The sequence below is a fragment of the Falco peregrinus genome, chromosome 19 (assembly GCF_023634155.1).
Source record: "Falco peregrinus isolate bFalPer1 chromosome 19, bFalPer1.pri, whole genome shotgun sequence".
NCBI classification, from domain to species: Eukaryota; Metazoa; Chordata; class Aves; order Falconiformes; family Falconidae; genus Falco; species Falco peregrinus.
Window position 1 is genome coordinate 1,429,104 of NC_073740.1, and position 10,080 is coordinate 1,439,183.

Below are 10,080 nucleotides of genomic sequence, written 5' to 3' on the forward strand. Positions count from 1 at the left end.
GACAGCCAGCTCATACTCATGGCAACAAACACCTATGGGACATGTTCTGACCTGAATGCTGAATTCAGTTCTCCCTGGAGGATTCGCCCACGTACATATCTGGAGGGTGCTCTGCAGATTATACAACACATGTTATCTAGGGCAACAACGGCAAGGGGATCCAGAGAAAAGCCCCTGACTTTGCAAGGGCCTGGGAGATCCCAGTTGGACCAAGGTTAAGGATTCAGTGGTTGGCAGGACTGAATTTCAATACAAAATGCCTGACTGTAGCCCAGAAACATGAACTTCTGCCTTGCTGGAAGCTTGTCAGCCCTTGGTGAGACCTTAAGTAGAGTAAGAAGCAACTCAGGGTCACATCTTTGATTTTATGAACAGCCCTTGACTGCAGCAACGATCCAGCCCTCTGCATTGGTTAAAAGACCTGGCTCACAACTGGAAATTGCCTCTTGGCCTCACTTCCTATTCACCACTTGGTTCTGGGAAGGGTCAGCATTTCAGTCTCTCCTCCTTCCCAAAGCCGGCTCATCCCTTCCAATCGTATTGCCACCCCAACCAGGAAAGAGCCCCAGTTCCTCACTCAAGCAAAGAAAACAATCCACAGCAGCCTGGCTGTGCTTGTCCATCCAGGTCTTCCAGCTGCACAAGGAAGAGGCAGCATCAGCATAGACAGACTTACGTTCCTTCTGAGGACTTACGTTCCTTCTGAGCCTCCTAAAATCCTGCTATCATCATAGCTCTGATCCCAAGATAAACCCTAGGTTTGTACCCAAAGCAGATACTTGACAGCGCTAAGATGACAGGGCTGTTGGGACCAGTTTCAACAGCATTGAGGATGCTGCTGTCCACAGGCAGCAGAGCTGGCAAATTTAAGATCAACTTCAGCCTGACTTCAAGGCCGTGCCATCACCTTGTTCCTGATTTATGCCGCTAATCACAAATATTGGCATCTGCCCCTCCTCTGCCACCTTAAACCTAAGTGGAATAAGCAAAACTTCAGCAGTACAGTGGGACTAGAGTCCCTGTGGATTTTATGGGACCTGGACTAGGCCCCTTAGAGTTACTTTTGTGCCAATTTCTCCACAATTTATTGAGAAGTTTGAGCTTTTTCAAACCATCCCAGCCATGCAAGGAATGGGGTGGGGATGTTTTGACATGGAGTCTTGGATCACTTACAGATCCCACCCAGCTCCCTCTGTGCTCACCTTTTAATGCTCTCTACGTGCTCTTGTTTCTCAATAACATCAAGCAAGGAGCAATTCAGATAGCGTAATTTAAGAGAAAACAGACTGCAGGGAGCAAACACTGCACAGACCAGCATGAATATGCACGGAATGCTGCTCAGGACAGACATGGGCAGCTGCTAAAGAAACATTGATTTCCACTACAGGCTGGAGGGTTTAAAAAAAACATAGAACCTACCAATTGCTGGTTGGAAGGGAGAGAGGACTTAAAGCCCATAGGGGTCTTCTCTCTTTCAGGCCTCTGGAGTTTAAGAGAAAGTAGACTGCAAGGAGGAGACACTGCACAGACTAGAGTGAATACACACGGCTGTTAGGCCCAGGCACAACCTGCATGTGGATGCAGCATCCGAGGCTAAACCTCCACCTGTTCCCTGTGTGCACAAACACATCTACGTGTGTGGGAGCATCTCTGCTTGTTGAGCTTCACAGCCCATACAGACTCTAAGTAATGCCACCACTTAACCAGGATTCTGAGAGGCTTGGCCTGGCAACAAGAAAAGGGGAATGCTTGGGGCAGGTCCTGGCTGCTGGTCAGAGATGGAGGGGCTGCAAGGCCCCTAATTAGCCTGGAGTGAATTTCCTTCAGCAGCACCAAATACCCTTTGTACCACCAGCTGCTAAGGTGGTGCAAAAAACCTCACAAAAAAACCCCTAACAGATACAGAATTGTGCTGCCTAACCAGATGAATTTAGCATTAGATTCCTGACAGGTTAAGCTAATCCTGTGAACATCACTAACGTTATTAAAGCAGATCCTCATCTCAGTGCAGTAGCACAGCCCTAATTCACATTACCCCCCTTATTTAATTTGCTTCACATTTGCTGCAGGTGAGGTTGGAACCAAGGCTGACAACACTCCCTTATCCTTCAGTTAAATTCTACCCTGTAAGAAAAAAAAATTCAAATTCTTCCTACATTTTCACAACAAACAGCTGCTTCTCACAAAGCAGAACAGACACAACTAATGAATGCATACACGACTGCCCCTGTTCTGAGTGTTTATCACCTAAGAAGCCTTGCAGAATCACATTTGTTTAGTCTGCAGTGAGATCCAAATCCAGTTTCAGACATGGATCTGCATTTCACAACTGGCTTTTGTTCCTCTATCACACTATTCCAACCTTTCCACCTGAATCCAAAAACCTGCCAAATTCAGTGGGTCTTCAGATCTGGTGCTCACCTGTTGAGCCACGAACCTTGCACTGATACAGCCCCTGATGAAGACACCCAAAGCAGCCCTACGAAGCAGAGCTGCTTTCAGTCTTGACCAGTAAGAGCTTTTCAGAATTCACAGAAGTGTATTAAGAGTTAGTAACAGTGCCCAACTGCACTCCACGAACCATGCCAGGGGAGGGCAGAAAGGCCAGGAATGACTTTGGTACTCCTAAAAGGGCAACAACAGATTTCACTTTGTATGCTGGGGTAGAAGTAGCCTCCTGGCACACACCTGGGTACCCCAGTCCATGCAAATACTGCTCTGAAGGTAGGAGAGTGATGGGGGCAGGCGGATGGCCCTTGGGCTGGGGAACCTCAGGAGACGCAGCCAGCTCAGGCTTCTTTTTCCACCTCGCTGGGAAAGGAGAATTCAGAGCCCTGGCCGCCCAGCCCCAGAGGGCTTTGTCAGCATTGTTTGCAGCAGGGAGCAGGCTGTCAGCCCCGCCTGGCGCTTCCCTTTGTGCATTTGCTGAGCTCTGATCTTACTGCGTCCATTGCCGTGGGGAGGGAACTGCTTGCAACCAGGGCAGACGGCTCCAACCTACTTTCGCTGGGTTTTGCACAGAAGGCAAATCTTGCAGGTTTCAAAGTTTCTACATCAGCAAATTGTCTGACAAGTGCCTTACCTGACGTATTGTCAAAGAAATGCCAATGTAAGGGAAGCGCGGCGGGGATGTTCTCTCATACGTGGAGGTGCCCAGCTTCTGTATTACACTCAGGAATAGCTCATCTACCACCCCTTTCCTTTCCCTCAGCCCCTCAGGCCTAGCCCAACCTGCTCTTTGCCATCTTCACTGCCCCCCAGATCCTGTTTTGCCATCGTGCAACCACAGTGCAGGTGCCCCTGCCTCACAGCAGGTGCCCATGCAAAGCAGTTCCTGTGATGGGGGGAGAATGGGCCAGTCTCCCGTCTTATCACACAACCAAGTTTGTATTTCTGCTACACGATATCCATAAACAAATCACAAAGAGGAATCAGGGTGAGCCACCCTCCATGACCTCCCTCTAAGGGATCTGAAGGCCCCTTTGTGCTTCTCTGCTTTTTAAAAAGAGTCAAAGTCGTTAAAGACTACCCCTTAAGACAATACTACACAAGGTGCTGCAATAGCAACTGAGGGACTCTGTGAGCCCACCTGCCCCAGGCTCCGAAATTGGAGCAGGGAGTTTAAAGGAAGCAGGTTCTGCATCAGCCAGTTGTTCCCTGTAGAAGTACACGGATGACTGCCACAGTTGTCATCAGTGGAACATCAGGCCCTCTGGAAACCTCCAGGTATCTTGGTATGTGCCTTCTCTCCTCCCTGTCTCTGCGTACACACCTGCACATACACGACATTATCAGGTTTACTAGTGGCTTTATGAGCATTTACACACTCAATAAACATTCTTCTGCCTTGCAGATGTGCTAGCTGTTTGTAAATCCTTAATACTCTTCCTTTTGAGCCTGGAAGGGAACCAGGCCACCTCTACCAATACCATTCACTGTGGTTTATAGCTTGCAACTCCTTAAAAAGACTTTCCTCCCTCTCCCCTAAATCTCTACCCTTCTGAGTCATGCTCTGCGCAATGCCTGAAGTCAGCACTTCACACAAACCAGCTGAAGCTGGTCTCGGAAAAAATGCAGACACACACACACAGAGCAGGGAACAGCTACCAGCCGGGACCTGCAGCCTTGGCAAAGAGCGGAGCAAATTTGCTGGTGACAGCACCAGCTAGAAACGCAGATCAAGAGAGAACTTGGAGAAGCAGAGCAGCTCTCTGCTCTCCACCTCCCCCGAAGGCAAAGATCAGTGTTTGGGACACTAACTAGTCACCTGGGAAACTTGCACTGGGGGAGAGAAAGGCCTAGCACAGGCCTGTTTTTATCTTTGCATTACTCTATTCTTCAACCTACAGCCTAGGTAAATGCACCCTTTGGCCTTGGGAATGTCCCCCAAATCCATTTTGCACTGATGTTATTCAAGGCCAGATGAGATTCCTACTTTCAGCATCAATAGAACAATCCTCAGGAGAAAACTGCTCACAAATACAAAGGCCAGGAGGTACCCCAGGAATACCTAATTTGATTCCCAAGTCTCATCCACAGTTACTCTCCTCTTCCCTCCTCCTCTCCAAAGCAGCTACGAGGCTCACCACTCCCGTGAGGTCCCTGTTCCCTTTCACTGAGCCGTAGCCTCTCAGACAGTATCTTTTCCACTCAAGGATGAATACTCCATTACGCATTCCCATGCTCTCAGGGCCAACACCTCTGCTCTCTCAGGGCTCTTCCATGAAGGCAATGCTTGCCCTGAGCACTCTACCAAATGTCACGGAAGAAGCCACACCATTTTGAAAAGTCCCACAGGCTGGTTGAGGCAAGGTAGACAAGGTGCTTTCACAGGTCACTGCGGCTGCCCTGATCCAAGGACAAAGTTGTCCACTGAGGTGATCTGCAGTGGGCTCAGAAACAAGCCAGGGCAAACCAAAAGCAGTTCTGTTTTCTAGTATTCTAGTCCTGAGTAGCTGTGGGTATTTTGAGGAAAAGACTAAGCAACACCTGTTTAAGTAATGGTTAAGATGTGGAGTTAAAACTCAACCTGAGTCAGTAAGGAATGCACTGCAGGTCCTGCTCTAGGGGCTGGAGGACAGTAAATAATTCAGCATCTGCCCTACTTAGCCACCCTGGACAACCAGAGTCAGTGCTGGTCAGGCTAGGAATGTCCAGACAGGGAATGCAGCGGTTACACGAGTAAATCAGTCCCAGGAGATCCAAGAGCCCTGGATAATAGCCACCACACACATCCTGAAAAGCCCTCACAACTTTCAAATACAGCCCTGCCAATTCACTTGCCTCCATGCACTGGCAGCAGCGAGGTCTAATCCCTGACGTAGTGCGACAGCAGCCCCGCAGAGGAGCCCTCCTGCCCTGGTACCATGGAGGCACTGCAGCTGCGGAAGGGGATTGATGTCCTCTCAGGAGGGACTGACACCGGAGCCCACACGGGGCAGCTCATCCAGCTCCCCTGCACCCTTTTACGCTCGTGCTGTGTCACCTGCTCTGATGGGACATGGAGATGCTGGTTGTATTAGAAGGGTATGTTAAAACCTTTGCTGTCGTGCATGCTTTCTTCACAAAGGGCAAGAGAATTCTTCCCCAACATGCAACCAAGGATCACTTCCTCACACTAGCCACTTCACAGAGGAGCTTTTCCCACCACCATCTCACATGCTTGAAACTGTGATCTTCTAGGAGGTAACTGAGATTAAAGGGACGTGGAGAAAGAGATGAGCAGTCTCAAGGACCAGCCAGGAGAGGAGCCGCCCTGCTTACTCCCTTTTGATCTCCACAGAGAACACCACGGAGCTGCCCTTCTCTTTTGATGTGTCACCCTGCAGCTTGTTCTCTGGCAGGAGGGCAGGCCTGTTGCAGCATGACTGCTCCTGGATTTCAGCTGCTGGGGTAACAGTTGCATTTCAGCAGCTTCTGTGTGTTTCACAGCCTTCAGAGTCTCTGGGCTGACCCCAGGGGTGAAGGGGAACTGGGAAGGCCAGAGGGACACCACCCTCAGACTCAGCTCTAGCTAAACCACTGTCACTCGCATGGAAGATGCATAAATGGCTAATGTGACAATAAAACAGCATTATTTACTATGGAATCGTGAAGCACTCCACACGCTGAAACAAAGCAGAGGATCTCAGTGCCATGTCTAATCCTTGGCCCACCAGATACTGCTTAGATTAAGGGGCTTTTAATCATTTACAAAGGCGCTTACTGGAAGTGCATTCTGCTATGGAAACATGAGTAAGATCCCTCCTTACCTTCCTTGCTTCACAGCAAGGTCCCCACACCACAGCAAAGGAGTTTAGAAAGCTCCACTACTCCGAGAACATTATCCCACTGAATAAAACCTTCTGCTCAGAGCCAAGCCGCCCTGTGAAGGATCCAAGGACGGAGCGGTTTTGTTAAAAGTCAGGATAAAAATCCAGACAGCTGATAATAAGCATTTTGTAAGCCTGATCTACAGCTGATTGAACTCTGACTGTCTGGTGATAACAGATCAGGCCTGTATAGCATTTCATACTCACTCAAGAGCTTATCGCACCAGATGTCAGGTTATGCTTCCCAGTGAAACAGAGCACAGGATCAGAGGTCCAAAGAAAGGAGCAGCTCAGCCAAGCTCTGCAGCCAGCTACTGACAAACCTAAGAAAGGAACCCGTACTTCCCAAGCTAAAATGAAGGTCCTTTAGAACTGAGCCCCTCCAGTTCTTGCCAGAGCATTATAAGCATATCCTGACCCCAGATGATGACCCCAAGCTTTCTTCTTCAAACTCAAGACCCCTCTGGAGTCTAAACCTAGTGGGTAACCAGCTCTAAGGCAACAAGGACACTCCCACATAATAAAGTCCAAGAAACTGAAGCTTGAGCTGATAAGAGAATTGGTGGCAAGGCTCCTGCCCGTCCAAGGGACTTTTGTGCAAAGGCCTGTGGGAAAGCAAACCTCCTGCCCATGTTAACACAAGCAAATCTAACTAGAGAACCGTGGTGCCTGCAACGAAACCCTGAAGACTAAAGAAGGATCCCAATGGCAGGAAAAACTTCCCACACACCACTTATCGATCACCTCTCCACTAGGCCCAGAGAGACTGCATCGAAGCTTTGGAGACTCAGAGCATTCTCATCCAGGCACCAAACTGAAGTGTACACAGCCGAGCTGCATCCATTTCCATAACCAAGAGGGCACAAAGAAGCCAACAATTAATCTTTTTGACCCCCTCTGACCTCCCCAGCGCTCCTCATTTGCAACAAGGCCAAACAGGACCAGCCTTCAGCACATCCAGAGTGAACCTCAGACTCACACCTTGGATTTGTGGTTGCTTTTCCCACCAAGCCCCCCAACTCTGCCAAAAGGGCTCCATTTCCTCATACCTCCACCTCACCTAACAAATCAAAACTTTGCAAGAGAACAGGCTTACACCTGGAAGAGAAAAGATATGTGTTTGGTTTGTGGCTGTTCTTTTCTCAGGCTTCCACACTGCCAGAAACAGATGCCTCTATTTCCATGGGCTGACACCTCTCACTTTTGTCCTTTAACTCACGGGCAGCAAAGTGCCAGGAAGAACATGAACGAACTTGCCCTCAGCTGAGCAAAGGAAATCCGAAAATCTGCAGCTTCTGCCGTCCAAGCCTGTGGTGACAAGTTGCTGGGTTTCCAGCTAGAGGAAGCTGCTTATAGGAGCAGACAAGTTGCTGCCAACTTTGAGTTCCTAAACTTGATTCCTCCACTCTTGGGCTGGTCACACATTCTGGGGAAAGTTGAATTAAACAGTTTTTAAACCATGACACCATTTAGAAATGCTGATGAACAGCACCTGCATGTCTGTCAATACATATATGCGTAAGGGAAGCAGACAGCAGTGAGATAGGTGCCTAGAACAGTCATTTGTTCTGGCAGCTGTCAATGTTAAACTGATAAAATTGCTGCTGTTGCACCATATTTACAGACTAAACTAATCCCCACCGAGTGCAAACCTTGTATTCATCCAGCACAAGAATCCAGGAAACAACAAACTGTCTTCTTGGCATAAGCACAAGTTAAAAAAAATAAAAAATAATAAAAAAAGAAACTCTCATTGACTCCGTCTAAATCTTACTTCCTGCAAAGGCTGAAGGCAACTGCAGAATCATCCAGAAACCGGAACCTCCAAGTTCTCAGCCTCAACTTTGACATTAGCTTATGTGTGACTAGATGCTTCACCTCTTTTGCCTAGATTTTTCCATCCAAGGAAGGGGGATAGTTACCTGTGACTTGCTACACAGCAGTGGTGTGAGACTTAATTAGTCAGAACACTTTGAAGGTATGGTACCTAATTAGTATCTGAAGTGGCTGCAGTGATTATTATGGACAATGGCATAGCTCACAGCTTATGATACAGCTCAGCTCATCAGTACTTTTCATTCTCAAAACTGCTGTGCAAACAGACAATCAATATTCTACATCAGAAATCTCCACAGCGGTGTGTGGTTATCAAGCTCATTTTGTGGATGGAAAAACTGAGGCAAGGTCTGATGGGGCCCAGCAACAATCACAAACCACAGAGCATGGGAACTTCACAAGGTACTCACGGGAACGCCTTGCTTGCTGCCGGGATGGAACAGGGCAGCAGCCCGACAGTGCCATCGTAGTGCCCCGCAGTGTTCTGGGTCTCTTTGGAAATGCTCAGCTGTTGTGCTCTCTGCAGGTGTTGAATTTAGCAGGCTCCTGTAAGAATAGGAAAGAGCAAGCAGGATCTCTTAACTAACCCCACAACGCAGATGCACATACACACACAAGTAACATGGCACATGGTGAGCGAGCCAGGACAGCTACAGGACCTACACATCAGCACAGCCTGATGCCATACGCTCCCAGCTGAGCGGTGCGAGCACAGCCCTCCCTCTCCGTACTCGGGGAAGCTGCATCTCCCTTGATTTAGCAGCAGCAACCACCATCAGGTTGGCCCCATCCTTGGATCACGGAGATGAGCAAGCAGTACCTCCAGCAGAGGCCTCTGCGCCATCCCCTAACGCGGGTACCCCAAACTCTGCAAGGGTCACCACCCCCAGAACTCACACAAGGGGCATCTGTTTCACCAGCTGAATGACAACCAACCAACCAACTTTGCCAAGTGCTCTCAGCAACACAGAGACAAAGCATTGGTTTCCACCGTCATCTTTTATTTCATTCTGTCCTGCCTTCAGGAGACCTAGGAACATGTTTTAACCACATTGCAAAATGCAGAGAGTATATAAAAAAAGAAATTCTCCTGAGCCTTACATAAGCACTGCAGTTGAGATCCATAGGCTCTCTTCTATCACTGTCACGAAGCTGGGTTCCCACCTGTCTCATCACCCGACAGCTTCCTGGAGAGCAGAAGGAGCAAGCTGAAAAGAAAAGGAAAGAGGTGTTTGGGGTTTTTTCCTCCTGTCTGCTAAAGGACTGACTCCATTTTGAGCCCTACAGTATACCAAGAACTGCAGAGAGATTTATATTGCTGTTATTTTAAGCTGCATTTGTGGCAATATCCAAAGGACAAGAAACAAAGCGCGCTGCTGCACCAAATCCAAACAAAGCTAGTTTTGGAGCCATTTCTGAGACAGTGGGACATTGATATGAGCGATTTAGTAGTACAGACTTGAGAGACAGATAAAACGTCATCATACTGTTACATACACACTGGGCTGGCTTGCAGGTCTGTACATGGCCAGCATATAAAGGCTGGGAAAAAAAGCAAAACAAACCAACCCAACCCACAACCTATCAACAAGCAGCAGCCCAGAAGAATCCCCCAGGCAGCAGATACTGATCTATCACCCAGTGTATAAGGAACATAAAATAGGGTCTGTTTGTAGGGGAAGGTCATTCTAGATGGGTACAGGACAAGTCTCCTGTCTGTAACTTAGGGTTGTCTCCCTTCCTAGCAACGCTTCATAAATTTTTTCATAGGCAGGTGTGTAAATCCCCAGGGGAAAATGAAAGCGAGAAACCCTACTCACCCCTTTAAAGTTGAGCACTGAACAGATAAGTCCAGGTCTATTTTATAAATATCTCAAAGTTCAAAGAAAACAGCAACTAATATTGACACAACCCAACAGAAACATCCCAAGGG